A 16,612-nucleotide genomic window follows, 5' to 3' on the forward strand; every position below is an offset into this window, starting at 1 on the left:
TGTCTGTGGTGCTGCTGCAGACCCAGAGACACAGCAGCCAACCAAACCCCCGGCATAACAGGTGCAGAGTTGGAGTGGACAGACCCCCATGCTCCACAAAACACCCCCCCCCCACCCCCACCCCCGTCTTGCAGCAGTAGAGCCAGAAGAATCTCACCTGCAGTTTGGTTGGTTAGCGCTAGTTGAAGCTACATGAGCCCCTCCTAGAACTGGACCCATGTGTCACTGTGAGTGGGGAGCACAGAACGTTCAATGGGTGCATGGACTCAGCTGGAAGTGACAATCCTGACCTCCACCCTGTGGCTTCCAACACACGTGTGCGAGTGCCTTTCCCGACAGGCGGGGCGGGGACGTGCTGAGCGCTCCCTGTGCGAGTGACCAGGAGTGCAATTTCACCCCCCCTTCCCCTCCCCTCTCTCTATTTTCCCAATTCACCACCAGGATGTATCCCAATCCAGGGTGGGTGGGGGTTCCAGCTCTTTATTAAAACACATGAATTTCTGAGACGAAAAGGAGTAAAAGCAAAAAAACTGTGGATGCTGGAAATCCAAAACCCAAATAATAATAACTGGAAAAAACTCAGCAGGTCCGGCAGCTTCTGCGGGGAGAGAGGGACACAGTTAATGTTCCCAGTCCGTGTGACTCTTCAACTGTTGAGTAACAGTCAAACGTCCCAAAGTGCTTCACAGGAGCAAAACTTAACACCCAATCAGGAAGGGGAATATTGAAAGAAAGAGGTGGACAAGGTGGACAGGTGTAGGCGCAAATTCAAGGGCTTGGACCCTCGGCCACCAACAAAATAAATCAGGGTCCTCTGGAGGGCAGATCATTAAATTAAATGGAAGTGAAATCAGACATGTTCTGTTAATGTTGTGCAATCCCCCCCTCCCTCATATTCCTCTCAGTGGCCTGTCTCGGCAATGTGTAAAACCAAGGCAAAAATCTACCCTGGGCCTAACCTTCAACATATCCAAAAGACAGCACCACCTGACAGTGCAGCACCCCCACAGTACTGCCCCTCCCAAAGTGCAGCACTCCCACAGTACTACCCCTCCCAAAGTACAGCACCCCCACAGTACTGCCCCTCCAACAGTGCAGCACCCCCACAGTACTGCCCCTCCAACTGTGCAGAGACCCCTACACTTTCCCTCTGACAATGCAGCATTCCTTCAGTGCTAACTCTCCAACAGTGCCCCTGTTCCTCAGTGCTAACTCTCCAACAGTGCCCCTGTTCCTCAATGCTGACTCTCCGACAGTGCACTACTTCCTCAGTACTGACCCTCAGAAAGTGCAGGGTTCCCTCAGTACCGCCCCTCTGACAATGCAATGATCCCTCAGTAAGAACTCTCCGACAGTGCAGCGCTCTCTCAGTACTGATTCTCCAATAGTGCAGCATGCCCTCAGTACTGACCCTCTGACAGTGCAGGATTCCCTCAGTACTGACTCTCCAATAATGCAATGCAGTCTCAGTATCGAGTCTCCGACACTGCCCCTCTGACCGTGCAGCACCCTCTCAGTACTGGCCCTTCAACAGTGCAGCACTAACTTGGAAATACATCATTGTTCCTTCACTGTCGCTGGGTCAAGATCCTGGAACTCCCTCCCTAACAGTGCTGTGGTTGTACCTACACCACATAGACTGCAGCGGCTCAAGAAGGCAGCTCACCCCCACCTTCTCAAGGGCAATTAGGGATGGGCAATAAATGCTGGCCCAGCCAGCAATGGCCACAACTCCTGAATAAATTTTTAAAACTCCCTCATCACTGCACTGCATTGTTGGTCTGGACTATGGATTCAAGACCCCTATTTGGGACTTGAATGATGCCCTTTATAAGGAATATCTTCACTCCCTTTTTAAGAATCATTGAGTGATATTGTGTAAGTGGAGGCCATTCTGCCCCTTAAACTCTTTGCAAGAGTTATCCAATTAGTCCCACTGCCCTGTTCTCTCCCTATAACCCTGCATATTTTTCCAAATATTTAGCCAATTCCCCTTTGAAAGTTAAGGTTGACTCTTCCATCGCTCTTGGAGGCAGAGCATTCCCGACCATAACAACTCCCAGTGTAATTTTATTCCTTATCCCACTTGCTGCTGATGTGCCAATGTTCTTCTCTCAATTAACTACAATCTGTAAAGGTTTCCCCTGAACTGTAAGTTTGTTTTCACATTTCATTCAATTCTCCGCATACACGTATGTAATTAATTAAAAACGCACCCTGGCGGACAAAGAGCAGGCAGTATTGTATATGGAGGTTGTACAGCCAAGTCCTAGAAAAGCAATGGGCAGATGTTAAAAAGGGCCACGTATGTGAGCACAGAGGCAGACATGTGTGTAATTTCCCACTGCCAGCCAACCTGTTTGATGGCATCTTTCCATCTCTGGGCCATCGTCGAATAGTTGGATTGTTGGGTGGCGACTACCCACCTGCAAGTTCCAGGTAGACGATTAGACAACCTCAAGGGCCTGTTAAGGCCACTCATGTTAAGGCCACTCTGCAGATGCCAATTGGAATTTTCCACTTGACATATGGACCCGCCTCTGAGGCTGGAGCCCGGCCCGAGGGATTGAGTTGGTCTCCTGGCGGCAGGCTCAGCGGGGAAGATGGGGAGAGAGCTGCGCCCCATCCTTTGACCCGCCCCCCCAGAGTCACGATTGGCAGAGGGCTATAGCTGCGGCTGCTGGCCATCCTGGGAAGGGATTCCCCCCTGCACCTTGATGGCACCTGTGGCCTCTTTTGTCATTTTAAGTTTGTAAAATATCTTCACGGGCATCTCCATCTTGAGGTGCTCTCTCTTTCACCTGCTGACATCAGAAGCCCCCTCGTCTGATGGTGGGGGCTGCCTATCTGTCCTATTCACCCTCCAGCCTCAGGAGTCAGTCCATTATTCTTGAGTGGATGAGACTTCTGGAGGTGGCAACTTAATGGGTCACCTCCTGAAATGTTCAGCCCAGCCTCAGGATCGAGATCCTGGAGTGAAAATCCAGCCCAATATCTGAGACTTAGTGTTGAGGCAGTTTTATTTCCTGCTGTTTGTAATCTGGGATGCTTTTGGGTAGATGACTTATCTTTTGCTGAATATGGGAGTGAAGTAAATATTTACTTCAAGCAGCTTTAATTTCCTAATCTCAAACAGAATATTCAATTACTGGGGTATAGAGAAGGATGGGTGATCAGATGGAGACAAGGCTGTGAGGATGGGCTGCAATCATCTGACAGGCTTCAGTTCTGGCTCGGTCAGTCGCACTCTCACCTCTGAGACAGAAGATTGTGGGCCCAAGACCTACTTAAAAGACTCGAGCACAAAATCCAGGTTGACGCTCCAGTGTGGTGCTGCTATCTTTTAGAAGAGACATTAAACTGGGACCGCCATCAGGTCAATGTAAAAGATCCCATCGGAGATGTACAGGGGAGTTCTCGCTGATGTCCTGGCCAAAAAAAAAACCCCACAACAAACATCGCTCTAGCTGATGATCTGGTCACAGACACTGTTGATCTTGTAGATGGTCATATGCTGTCCCTTGATCTGTCAAGACATCACCAACATCATTTTGAGATTCCAGTGGTATTTCCCACAGTGACCCTGGAGCTGACATGGGCCTCAGTGCATTTGCACTTGGCTTTCACCTGTGGATGGCACAAGAATCTCAATAGTCATGGCTACTCTGGGCAGCCTTGGTCTACAGGGAACCATCCTTGTAGTCTCCATTCATCTTCAAATTGGAGTGTCGCAGGTGACTACCAGCCAGGAAGCAAGCAGGGGGTGAGGTACTCAAATGATGTACATTCTGGACACGGGCAGTAACTCTGGCAAGCAAATCATTCAGGTGATTCACTAGAAGAGTGGGAGCCTGTGGAGTTTGGAAACTCCCAATCTGACCCTGGGACCTTCAGCATCCACTTTAATGGGGACATCTGCTTTTCTCATTTCATTTCAGGTTGTGCCAACTGAACCGTCCGCCAATACACTGAGAGACCAGGTTAAACACTCAACCCCTTTTGCATGGAGTTCAAACCCGTGACCAATTAACCCTGAAACCAGAACTAGGAACTGGAAAATGTCAAAGTGGTGCGTTCAGGGACATGTTTTTGAGGGTGAGGCTGAGCGAGATTGGTCCGAGTGAGTGGTAGGAGTTTCAGCCAGGCCTCTGACACTTTGCCATTCTACAAGCTTAGAAAATGCCTTGAAACTTGCCTCTTGATGACAAAGTGGCAGAGGGTCAGGGGTGGGTGAGCCAGTGAGAGCACTGGTGTTGAGAGGTACAACACTGGCCCTCGGGAGAAACACTGCAAGAATCCTGCCTTCCCCACTTTAGCGGCCTGGCCCTTGCTCAATGCTCTTGCTGCTATGACATAAGGAACTAGCTTGCCCCTGTTACTGCGGACTAGTTGACTTCTCAGCTCGGCCTGATTGCTGATGGTTGGGTGGCGGGTTGACCAGCCGTGGGTAGCTGCCTTTTTCTGGTGGCCGTTGGGCCCGTCCAGTCTCCTCCTCTCCCTCCCCCTCCCCCTCCACATGTTAGCAATTCAAGCGCCCCACTCCAAACCCGGTTAGATCTAAAAATTGCTACCAGTCCGCTTCTCTTATGTCAGAAATGTGTGTTAAAACCTGCCGCTGTAAGTAAACGGGCTCCTGACAGAGTCTACCTTCTCTTGGGGTGGACCTGGACTGACTGTCAGCGCTGCGCAGCTCCCAGGGGTCTGGGTGTCCCTGACCCAGTGAGTATGCTGAAGTCAGGCACGCACTTCATTCCCGAACCTTGATCATCCCCTAGGTTCACATGGGGGGCGGGGGGGGGCAAAAATCTTCTTTGTGTGATTTGGCATTTGATCCACCGATATTACAGCAAGAGATAATAAGTTACCCAGCACCACACAGACGGTGGGTAAATCTACACCTGCGATTCAGCTGAATAATTTGTAAGAGCTAATAAATATTTGAAGCCGTTTGTTTGGCTTGAGCTTCACCGGTGCTAAAGACTGGGAAATGCATTTCGTAAAATCCCCATTCGACCGAGTTTGTCTCTTTACCCCTGTTGGACAGTCCGACCTCTTGTTCAGTGTTCAGGGGGAGGACAGGGACGGGACATAAGGGTAAATTCAGGCATCTGGGGAACAGGAAGGTGAAAGGAAAATACTGGGGATTCTGGAAATCTGCAGTAAAAACAAAATGCTGGAAAAACTCAGCTCTGAAGAAGAGTCACACGGACTCGAAACGTTAGCTCTGTTTCTCTCTCCACAGATGCTGCCAGACCTGCTGAGTTTTCCCAGCTTTTTTTTGCTCTTAACCGAGGGAGCACGGCTGTGGATGAGAACCACTCTCTTATATTGTGCACCTCATGGGCGAGGCACAGGATCGGCGATGTTGGCGCTTGCTGGCATTAAGTCCTGCCCGCTCTTTCAATAGTGTGGTCGGAGTGGTTTCTGGTGGATGGTCAGAAGGCCCGAGGCTTGGGTCGCTGGTCACTGATCTCGGTTGGGGGCAACAGTTGGGCTTCTGCAATTAGCCATTGGGCTAGAGAATGAAAATTCGCCCAGTGTTCACGCTCCTGATTGCTGCGCACCGACGTACAGGAGCGATCGTGTGTGGGCTTGGGGTGAGCCGGTCAACTAGCCAGCAGACTCTGAAGAATTAAACCCGTACGTGAGGGACTGTGCTGGTGATGTCCCGGGGCAGGATTTTGAGGTCGGCGGGCGGGCACAATGGGCGGGCCCTGGGATGGGCCGGGGACCAGACCGCCGACGGCGATCGGCACCCCCCATCCCGGCCGCAATTGCCCTCCCCACAGACGGCGATTTCACACCGACTGGCCAATTAACGGCGCTGAGAGGCTCAGTGCTGCCGGGGTGAGGGTGGGAAGAGAGTGGGCGTGGGCCAGCGCCGTGGAGAGTTCCCTGAAGGCAAGGCATCTGCCTCAGGGAGCTGGAGGCCTGAAAAATCAAAAATAAAGCTGCGAAAAGCAGATTAAAAAAAAATACCCAAACATCCCAATCAGGCACCTGAAAACATACACGGTGAAAATGCTGTCCGCCAATTTTTATTTTTATTTCATTTCAACATGGGATCCTCATCCCGCCCTTGGATGAGGTTTCATGAAAAACGCCAAAGTGGCCGCCTGGCCGATTCATCCATCCGCCAATGGCAAGGCTGGATGGGCGACGTTAACTTAAAGGCCTTTAATAACCTTAATTGGCCTCTTGATTGTCGGCGGGGGCGCTTCTGACTTTTGCGTGCGCCCGCCGGCCGAAATATGGCGCCATGCGCAGGATGACGTTGGGACGCTCGCCCGACACCATCTCGCGGGATTTTGCGTCCGATCGGGTCGGGCGCGTGCCCACCTTGATCAGCGTCAAATCCTGCCCCTGGTGTCTGTGGAGCGCTGTCTCAGTCAGAGTTGGCAGGAGGGGTAATGGGGAGGGAAATGGAACATTACAAAATAAACCAGTTGTCAGAGTTGCTTTTTGGTGCGATGTTTGCGAGGGAAGGTGATGAAAGGCGGAGGTGAGGAGGCTGCATGCTCGTTCCTTAACAGATGGCCCATGAAATAATCATCGGCAATATCCTCGGAATTAGTTTACAGGTAAAGCAGCCGAGCGTATAATTTAATGATGGAGAGGGGTGAGTACCAGCTGCCTATTGATAACTGGATTTAATTGGAGGCCCATCGGAAACCCAGTGTGCAATATGTTTGAAATACAGAAACCCTCCCGAGGGATTGCTAAGGTTACAGAGAGGGGTAATATGCTGCTGTGTTACTCTGTCAACTCACAGTTAAGGTTATACTGTTTGTTTCCAGATGGAGGAGTTGAACAATTCGTTAAAAAAAACCTTGAGACAAAAAGGTAAAGGTAGGAGATTTCCTTCCACGCACTCATGTTCTGATGTAGTCACGGTAACGCTTCTCGGCATTCAGGCAGATGTGCTGGTCTTCTGCATGTTCCCTTTATTGCTGGAACTTTCCATATTGTTCCTGTTTTGTAGTGAGAAGGAGAAACAATCTATTGCAGCCACCCGGAAAGTGGAAAATTAGTGATATATGTGAGGCCTTGTTCCAGGGGCCCAACATTCAGGCCAGGCTCTGAGCATCAGAACAATGGTTGGTGACAGCTCACGTTTCTCTTACATATCATAGGGAATTGATGTGTGCACAACATCACTAGATTGGAATGAAGAGGCGCCTTAAATGTCCATCAGCTATACTACTGATTGGACCAAATGTTTAACTGTCTGGTTATGTGTCTCAATAGAATTTAAGATATTTCAAAAAGTAATTCTCAGGCTGCAGAGATTTCTGGCAAGGCCGGCATTTATTGGTCACCCCTAGATGCCCTGAGAAGGCCCCCCCCAGGCCCTCTTGAACCACTGCACAGCAGTTTAACTGAGTGACTTGCTGGGTCACTTCAGTGGGCAGTTAAGGGTCAATCTCACAGGGTAAGTGGGACTCCTGTGTTCAGTTTAGAAAAAGTATAAAGTGATGGGTTCCCACCATTGCTCAGAAGGGCTGAGGAAATATCTGTGCAGTCACATGACAAAAATTCCATTCATATAGAGCATTTAACATAGTAAAATGCCCCAAGGCACTTTGCAGGAGCGTTGTCAAAACAATTTGACACTGACTCTCATAAGGAGATATTAAGAATAGGTAACCAAAAGCTTGGTCAAAAAGGTAGGTTTTAAAGAGCATCTTAGAGGAGGAAAGAGAGACAGAGAGGCAAGGAGGTATAGGGCGCAATTTCCATAGCCTCGGGTCCGGACAGTTGAAAGCATGGCCAGTAATGATGAAGAAATGAAAATTGGGGATGTACAAGAGATCAAAGTTGGAGGAGTTCAGAGGTCTCAGTGGGTTATAGGGCTGGAGGAGGTTACAGAGATAGGGAGGGGACAGACCATGGAGGTTTAACTAGAATAGAATTTCAACTATAGCAGAGATGGATCTGGTTTGTTCAGGTTGCATTCAAGGATCTGAGATGAGCCTTGGTGACCTCATGTGAGTGTGATGTTCATCTAACATCGTTCTTGTGACAGTAGAGATGTGACCCCACATGTACTCAAGAATTGGGGCCAACCTTTGACCTTCCGCTTTCACCTCTGACTTTTCTGGGTAATGAATGAAGGAGCGCCCCCATATGAGGATTGTACAGAGAGGGTCAGGGGTGCTCACCTCTGCTTACCTGGTGAGGTTGTTAAACTTCTCCCTGCCCTGCAAAGGATTTGGGGGCTTGTCAGAGTTGGCGGTCACTACTGCAGCCACCTCCTTCAAAGTACAACCACATCCTTTCTGGGTTTCCAACCATTGACCCCAGATCCTCCTGCCTACTCTTTCTCGGTCTAGCTCCCCGAAGTTTGCTGCTTGTGTCTTCGAGTTGGCTGCCAGGTTTCTCACTGGATACGCTGCTACTGGTACTCGTTCAAGCAACAGCAGCAGTTTGTAAAAGCAAAATACTGCGGATGCTGGAAATCGAGAACAAAAACAAAAATATCTGGAAAAACTCAGCAGGTCTGACAGCATCTGCGGAGAGGAACACAGTTGACGTTTCAAGTCCGTATGACCCTTCATCCGAACTAAGGAAATAGAGAAATGAGGTGAAATATAAGCTGGTAGAGGGGGGTGGGAAAGGTAGAGCTCGATAGGGGGCCAGTGATAGGTGGAGGCAAAGAAGAGATTGCCAAAGATGTCACAGATAAAAGGACAAAGGGGTGTTGATGTGTGGTGCCACTCCACCAGGTCTCTGTCTCTTCTTTAGGTATTTTCTGTCACTCCATGCCCCCCTTCCTCCCACCCCTTCACCAATATTTCTCATATTTTCTGCTCCTTAGTGCCCCTTAGGGTTTAACTGCTCCACCACCCCACCCCCTACAATGCTGACTGCAGTTCTCCATTTTCACCAGTCTGCCACAGGTTGTATTTACATAGAGTTGACTTCTGCTCCCTCGAGTTTAGAAGGCAGAGCAGTCTAGTCAAGGTGTTTAAAATATTAGAATAATTTCGAAGGGTAGATAAAGATAAATTATTTCCTCTGGTCACGGGGGGAATCCAGAACAAGGAGACAGAACCTTAGAGTTGGAGCCAGTCTGTTCAGGAGTGGAATCAGGAAGTATTTTTTCACACAATGATTGATGGAAATTTAAAATTCTTTTTCCCAAATGACTGGGGATAGCAGAGGTAAATTTGAACTTCCAAGATTGGGATGGATAGATTTTTGGACAAAGAAACAGAGTTAACACTTCAGGTTGATGAGCTTTCATCAGAACTGGGAAAAGTTAGAAACGTATTAGGTTTTAAGCAAGCGAAATGGAGGAGGGTGGGAAGAAAGATGAAAGGAGAGGTTCCCATCTAGTGCAGTTCTTTTTCTAACCTTCCCCCCCACCCCAATTTCCACTCGTTTAAAACCTATTACATTTTTAACTTTCCTCAATTCTAATTGTTTTGTTGTGTAGTCCAGGGGTCTAGACGGGGATTTTGGGGATTGTCTATCCTCCCAAAGTAGGCTGCTCGAGTCAGCAGCTTTTCAAAACCATTACTCTTTATTTACAGCAAGTATTTACACATTTGAGCCTTTACACGAGTTTGGAGTTTCTCCTCCTTTTCACTTCTCAGTCATGTGATCTGACATCATTATTACATCAGCATCATGTGTGCTTCTGATGTTAACCCTTCACTCTACATCTCCCCCAAGTCTTTATCCCAATTCTGTACATCCTCCCAAATCTCCCCCAGAATCTCAGACATCACAGGGTTCGATCCGGAGGTGCCTTGACCAATTTCCCTGATGCCGTTCTTTTGAGGTTGAGGATATTCTGCACTCTCCCTTCAGTCGGTGTGAGTGATCTTCTCCTGGGTGGCTGTAGAGCTCGTAGTGAGTCTTTCTGCTTCTTCATCAGGATCTGAATTGTAAGCCCGAGTTTACGAACATATGAGTTAGGAGCGGGAGTAACTCCTCGAGCCTGCTCCGCCATTCAAAAAGATCATGGCTGATCTGATTGTGTCCTCAACCCCACTTTACTTCCTATCCCCTATAACCTTTGAATCCGTTGTCACTCAAGAATCTATCCAATTCTGCCTTAAGAATATTCAATGGCCCCGGCTCCACTGCTCTCTGGCAAAGAGAGTTCTTTAATTTCCCTAGGCCTGTAAACTCACAACCCTCTGAGAGAAAAAATTCTGCTCATCTCCATCTTAAATGGGAGACCCCTTATTTTGAAATTATGCCCCCTAGTTCTAGTCTCTCCTGCAAAGGGAAACATCCTTTCAGAATCCACCCTGTCAAGTCCCCTCAGGAACTTATATGTTTCAATAAAATTTCTCACTCTTCAAAACTCCCATGGATACAGGCCCAGCCTGTCCAATCTTTCCTCATAGGATAAACCCCCCATCCCAGGAATCAGTCAAGTAAACCTTCTCTGAACTGCTTCCAATGTAATTATGTCCTTTCTTAAATAAAGAGACCAAAACTGTACACAGTACTCGAGATGTGGCCTCACCAACACTCTATACAACCGTACCAAAACATTCCTACTCTTAGAGTAGAATTTTCTCCAGGTGCAGACCTGATCAGTGCCCCTGATCGGGTCCGCGCCATCATTTTACATGGGCAGGCCAATTAAGGCCCGCCCAGCATGATGCGCGCCCGGAAGCGCTGTACACTCCCTTTGCGGGAGGGGGGGAATTCCCTGAGTCGGGAGTGCGCTCTTTCGCGCGTGCGTGTGAAAGAGTGCAGAAATCTCCCTGAGGCACAGATTAGTTTTAAGTTTTACAGTTCAATAAAGTGTTGAGAAAGTTTTTCTGACATGTCCCGTGCACGTGCATTAATTTCAATAAAAACTTTTGATAAAATTTAAAATCATTCGTGAAGCCTCGTCCTGCCCGTGGATGAGGTTCCATGAAAAATGCAAAGGCCGCCTGGGCTCTTCGCCTGCCCCCCGCCGGCCTTAAGGTTGGACGGGCAGCTCCGTTAATTATTATAATTGTTAGTTAAATGGCCTTAATAGGCCTTTGACAGTTTGGCGTGCACGCAGCCCAATGTCACCCCGCGTCATTTTACGCCTTGGCGAGCAGGACCCGCCCCCGCTCGCTGAGCCGAAGATTTGCCCCTTACATTCCATTCCTTTGCAATATTCCATTTGCCTTCCTAATTATTTGCTGTACCTGGATGCTAACTTTTTGTGTTTCATGTACCAGGACACTCAGATCCCTCTGTATCTCAGAGTTCTACAATCTCATTTAAATAATATTCTGCTTTTTTATTCTTCCGGCCAAAGTGGGCAAGTTTATATTTTCCCACATTATACTCCAACTTACTTAACCTCTGTCTATCCCTTTGCAGATTCCTTATGTCCTCTTCACAACTTACTTTCCTACCTCTCTATCTCCCATGGCCTTGATGGAAATGTAGAAGGTAATGGTGGCTCTTTTTGCTCTTGGCTATTTATGGCACAAGTAAGACAGTTAGAAATCATTTCTTCTATAGAGTAAGTACAGCCTGGCCACCAGGCTGATTTCTGTGCTCTCACACGACGTTTTGTTATTCCTCGGTGAAGTCTTTGAAGAATATCAACTGAAGTGTTCTAGGTATGACTATTCCCTCATTGAAGGCTAGTAAGTCTTCCTCGAAGAAGTTTAAGTTCTCTTGTTTGGTTCCTTCTGATGGTATTAATGACAGTGTGTCTGCCATTGTTAGATACTTCCCTTACACATACTCTGTAATGGAGTCATATCTTATCAATCTCAATCTGAACAGCTGGGCAGCAACCTCATGAACTAATGCATGTTCAGAAGGGTGACTAGTAGCTTATGGTCTGTTTCGAATTTGAAATCCCATAACACGCTCTGAAAATTTTTTGCATGCCTACATTGCTGCCAATGCTTCTTTTTCTATTGTGGCGTTTCATCGTCATTCTGTTTCTGTTAGTGACCTAGTGGCAGAGTAGACTGGTTTACATTTGCCATCTCCCTGCACTTGAAATAAAACTGCCCCCAAACCTGCAGATGATGCATCTGCTGCTACTATGGTGGGTAATTCTGGGCCGTCATGTGCCGGGATTTCAGAAGAGATTAAAAGTTGTTTAATCCTTTTGTGAGTGCTTTGCTGGTTCACATTCTAGCAGCACTGTTGACCCTGTCTCATCAGCTGTCTCAAGGGCTCGGTGACTTTGGCTAAATTCGAATGCAACTTGCCCACTTGCATTCCAGGGAACCATTGAAGCTCAGTGATTTCCTGGATTGTGGAAATTCTTGATTACTTTTGTATTTTGTGGATCAACTGTGATTCCAGTGGCTTGTACCATGTGACCTAGAAACTTGGTCTTAGGTTTGGCAAACTCACATTTTTCATTCAACGTGAAGCCTGCTTCCTGTAAAACTCTCAGGACTGCTCTGGCTCTGGGATCATGCTCTTCTCTATGGAGCCATGTATAAGTATGTCACCCGTATGGCATATCACTCCTTCCATCCCTTCTAGAGTGTGAGACATTGTTCTCTGGAAAATTTCCTGAGCGGACGCTATTCCAAAGGGCAATCTACTGAAACAATAATGACCGGATGGCGTTATAAATGTGGTCAGCAATCTGGATTCTTTGTCCAAAGACAACTGCCAAAATCCACTGTCCGTATCCAATTTGGTAAATCCAGTACTCTTGGCTGGTTTGGCAAGGTTCTCGTCCACTGAGGCCATTGGGTGGATCTCATGTTCCGCTGATTTGTTCCGTTGAGTTAAGTCCAAGCAGATTCTTCTAGAGCTATTTGGCTTTGGTACCCTGACCATTCCTGAACACCATTTTGTTGGCATGGTGACCAGTGAGATAAACCCCTGCTGCTGCATCTTTTCAATTTCACCCTTGACCTTGTCCAAGAGTGGGTGAGGGGCCTCCCTCGGTGTAAAGAGACAGATTGGTTTAGCATCAGCTTGTAGGATGGTATGGTACTCGGTCTTTAATTTCCCTAGGCCTGTAAACTATTTTGGAAATTCATTTCGAAATGTACGGCTGTAATTCTCATCAGCAACTTCATCCACTTCATAAATTAATTTCAGTTTTAGGCATGTCTTTCAGCTTGGTAAAGAGCACTCTTTATTCTGAATGACAGAGAGAGGTTTGAGGATTTCTCGCTCGTTATATTTCAGCTTTGCCATGAGTTGACCTTTCACCTTTAAGGTTGTCCCACCAGAACCCTGTAATTTGATAAATGAGGATTGCAATGTTATCAGTTTGAACCAATTGACTTCATCTGATAAAACAGAAATCCCTGCTCCTGTGTCTAATTAAACTCTGTGGGGTGTCCACTGTGAGTTTAATACTCCAATACTTGGTTTCAGTATCATTTACCTCCCTCAGGAAGTTTAGCTCCTTTGCTTGTGGTTCTTCCACTTCTTGTATGTGGCTCTGTTTTAAAGTGTTCTCCTCTTTTTACAGGTTGTGAGCATTTTCAAGATACAACGAGTTTTGATGTGGCTTATTTTCCCACAGTTATGGCACTCTGCACCCTTACCCCGTGCTGGACATTCTCTCTTGTGTGGCTTGTTCCTGACACACTGGAGCCAGTTCAAAATGGCGGCTGGCTTGCTTTTTCCTGTTTTGGAAGCTTAAGCTTTGGCATGCTTTCTCTCTTACAAACGGACTCACTCAATCTCCTTTCTCTCTTACAAACGGACTCACTCAATCTCCTTTCTCTCTTACAGACTGACTCACTCAATCTCCTTTCTCCCTTACAGACGGACTCACTCAATCTCCTTTCTCCCTTACAGACGGACTCACTCAATCTCCTTTCTCTCTTACAAACGGACTCACTCAATCTCCTTTCTCCCTTACAGACGGACTCACTCAATCTCCTTTCTCCCTTACGGATGGACTCACTCAATCTTCTCCATGGGACCTCTCCTTCCCTGTGAGCAAACACCCGATTCTGTTTTAAAAGCAAAATCCTGCGGATGCTGAAAGGTTCTGATGAAGAGTCATTCGGAGTCGAAACGTTAACTGTATCTCTCTCCGCAGATGCTGTCAGACCCGCTGAGTTTTTCCAGGTACTTTTGTTTTTGTACTTGATTCAGTTTCCTGAGTTCAGTTTGCCTCGCGATCTGCTCTGCTTTCACTAGTGTTAAATCCTCTCTTGTCTGTAAGAGATCTGATCGTGCTTCGTCTAGGACCCTAACTACCAATCTGTTGCGAATCAGCTCATCTTTTAAGATTTCATAATCACAGTTCCCAGCCAGCTGATGGAGATCATTAATGAATGAATCTATGCTTTGGCCCGCTTTTTGATTTCTTTTGCGAAATTTAGCCCTCTCTGTTGTTAAATTCTGACAGATGCTGAGATAAGAGTGGAAAGCTTTCAGGACTTCTTCATTAGATGTTGAAGTTTCATCGGCACCCTGCCTTGCTATCATGTCATCAGCACTAGATCCTACTGCATTAAGTAGTCTGCTTGATCTTTTTTGTGTAATCCTGAAGCAGTTCTGTACCTTGTCAGCCTTTTTCTCCAGTTGTCCCAGTTCTGGGCCTGTTGTGAGCCATTTGCACTCTGAAATGGTTCTAGGAGTGGTAGCGTGGCTTCCATGTTTCTGCTGAGCCCCGGAACTGTTCCTGCTTCCGTGCTGCTACTTTCTGCTTTGGGCCTGAGTTCACTGCTGCCTAGACTCAGCTTGTATCTGCCGCTCCTGTGATGTTCTGACATCTTTGTGAGTCTTAATTTTTTTTTCTTTTGTTCTCCTTTTGATGATCTCTTTTCTTGCCAGCTCTGTATCTCCTGTTTAATATTCGCTGGGTCTTTTACTCGCTGCCGCCATGTTCCATTGTGCAGTCAGGATCTAGATGAGGGTTTTGGGGGTGGTCTATTCTCCCAAAATATGCTGCTCGGGTCAGTAGTTTCTCAAAACCATTATACTTTATTTATAACAAGTGTTTACACATTTGGACCTCTACTAGAGGTTGGAGCTTCTCCTCCTTTCAGGTCTCTTTTACTTTTCAGTCATGTGTTCTGACATCATTATTACATCAGCATCATGTATGTTTCTGATGTTAACCCTTTACACTGATGAAAGGTCATTGACCTAAAACATTAATTGGTTTCTCTCTCCACAGTTGCTGTCAGACCTGCTGAGTGTTTCTAGCCTTTCCTGTGTTCCTTTCAGATTTTCAGCATCTGCAGTATTTTGATTTGGTCTGGATATATTTTGGCCAGCTAAGGTTATCAAGGGCAAATGGAACTAAGGTGCAGATGATGGCACTGAATGGCAGAGAAGGCTCGAAGGGCTGATTGGCCTTCTCCTGTTCCTATGTTCCCAGTTAAAGAGCCTGCCTAACTGGGCCTTTTCGAATTTGTTCACCTTGCAATTCATAGTTCAACGAATTCCTTGATCAGGTGGATGGAATCCCGCTCCCTCAGTTCTTTCAGCACCATCTGGAATTTGGGCCTGTTGATTTTAGCCACATTGGGTTGGCTCTTGAGGTAGAGAGAGGCAGGGAGACTGGCAGAATGAGAGAGATTGGAAGGGAATGAGCATAAAAAAACACGAGTATAGATTAGACCTGGCCCAGATCCGGAGGGAAACCTGCCTCACCTCCTCCTCCAGTGACACTAAACAAAATGGAACTGGATAGATCCTAACCAGTCATTTTAGAACCAAATTCAGTGACGCTCACTACATCCCTCTGAGACTCTGTGCATGAGCAGATTTGTAAACAACAGCTTCACTTAATGAGGGTGAATATGATTGCTTGACATAGATGCCAGAAATCTCATTTTCTTCTGGGGCCGAGCTTCAAGTTTTAAACTCTTGATGATTATTCTTCAGTTAGTAACCTTTCTTACTGAGTCTGTGCTGAGGCTCTTCCTTCTCCTCATTCCAGCTGATCATAATCTCTTCCTAATTTTCATTGAACGAGTTAGAGATGGACATTTTTTTGGAGCTGCACGCAGTCCATCAAATGGCGAAAACCCTCTTTGGGTGCTCGAAGGGGCTTCTGAGCCCAATTTGATGCAGCCAGATCTTCCTATCCTGAATGGGAAAAATATGGCACCAGTGGCCTGCATTAGGGTTAGGGTTTGGGTTTGGGTTAGGGTTTGGGTTTGGGTTTGGGTTTTGGGTTAGGCCTTCCCCGTCCATTTCCGACTCTACTGACTTTCCCAATGTTGGGGGAGAGGCACAGGGATGGGGGAGAGGCACGGGGATGGGGGAGAGGCACGGGGATGGGGGAGAGGCACGGGGATGGGGGAGAGGCACGGGGATGGGGGAGAGGCACGGGCTCTCCTCCTGACTTCCTGTGATTTTCATTGGGGTGGGAAGCTATTTGGAGCTCTCTGAATCTAACTAGCTGCAACCTGGCAGGAAGAGGAGCTGTTGTATTTAAAACTTTTACTTAAAACTGCTCCTATTCCCGTCAGTTTTATTTAATGCAAAAAAAATGAAGGGTTGGGCAAAAAAACAAGTGAGCAGCGATAAGATTTTACTGGCCAACCTATCCCAACCCTATCCAGCTCTCCGCTTGCTCTAGACACTTGGAAGATGAAGGTCCTCTACTTTCTATAAGACCACACACACACACACACACACATGGCAGCCACAGTATTGGCTGCTGGTTCGGGCCAGAGCTTCCCTGGTATCCCATCTCCATTTCTCA

Source organism: Cetorhinus maximus, chromosome 27, assembly GCF_964194155.1.
Source record: "Cetorhinus maximus chromosome 27, sCetMax3.hap1.1, whole genome shotgun sequence".
Taxonomy (NCBI): Eukaryota; Metazoa; Chordata; class Chondrichthyes; order Lamniformes; family Cetorhinidae; genus Cetorhinus; species Cetorhinus maximus.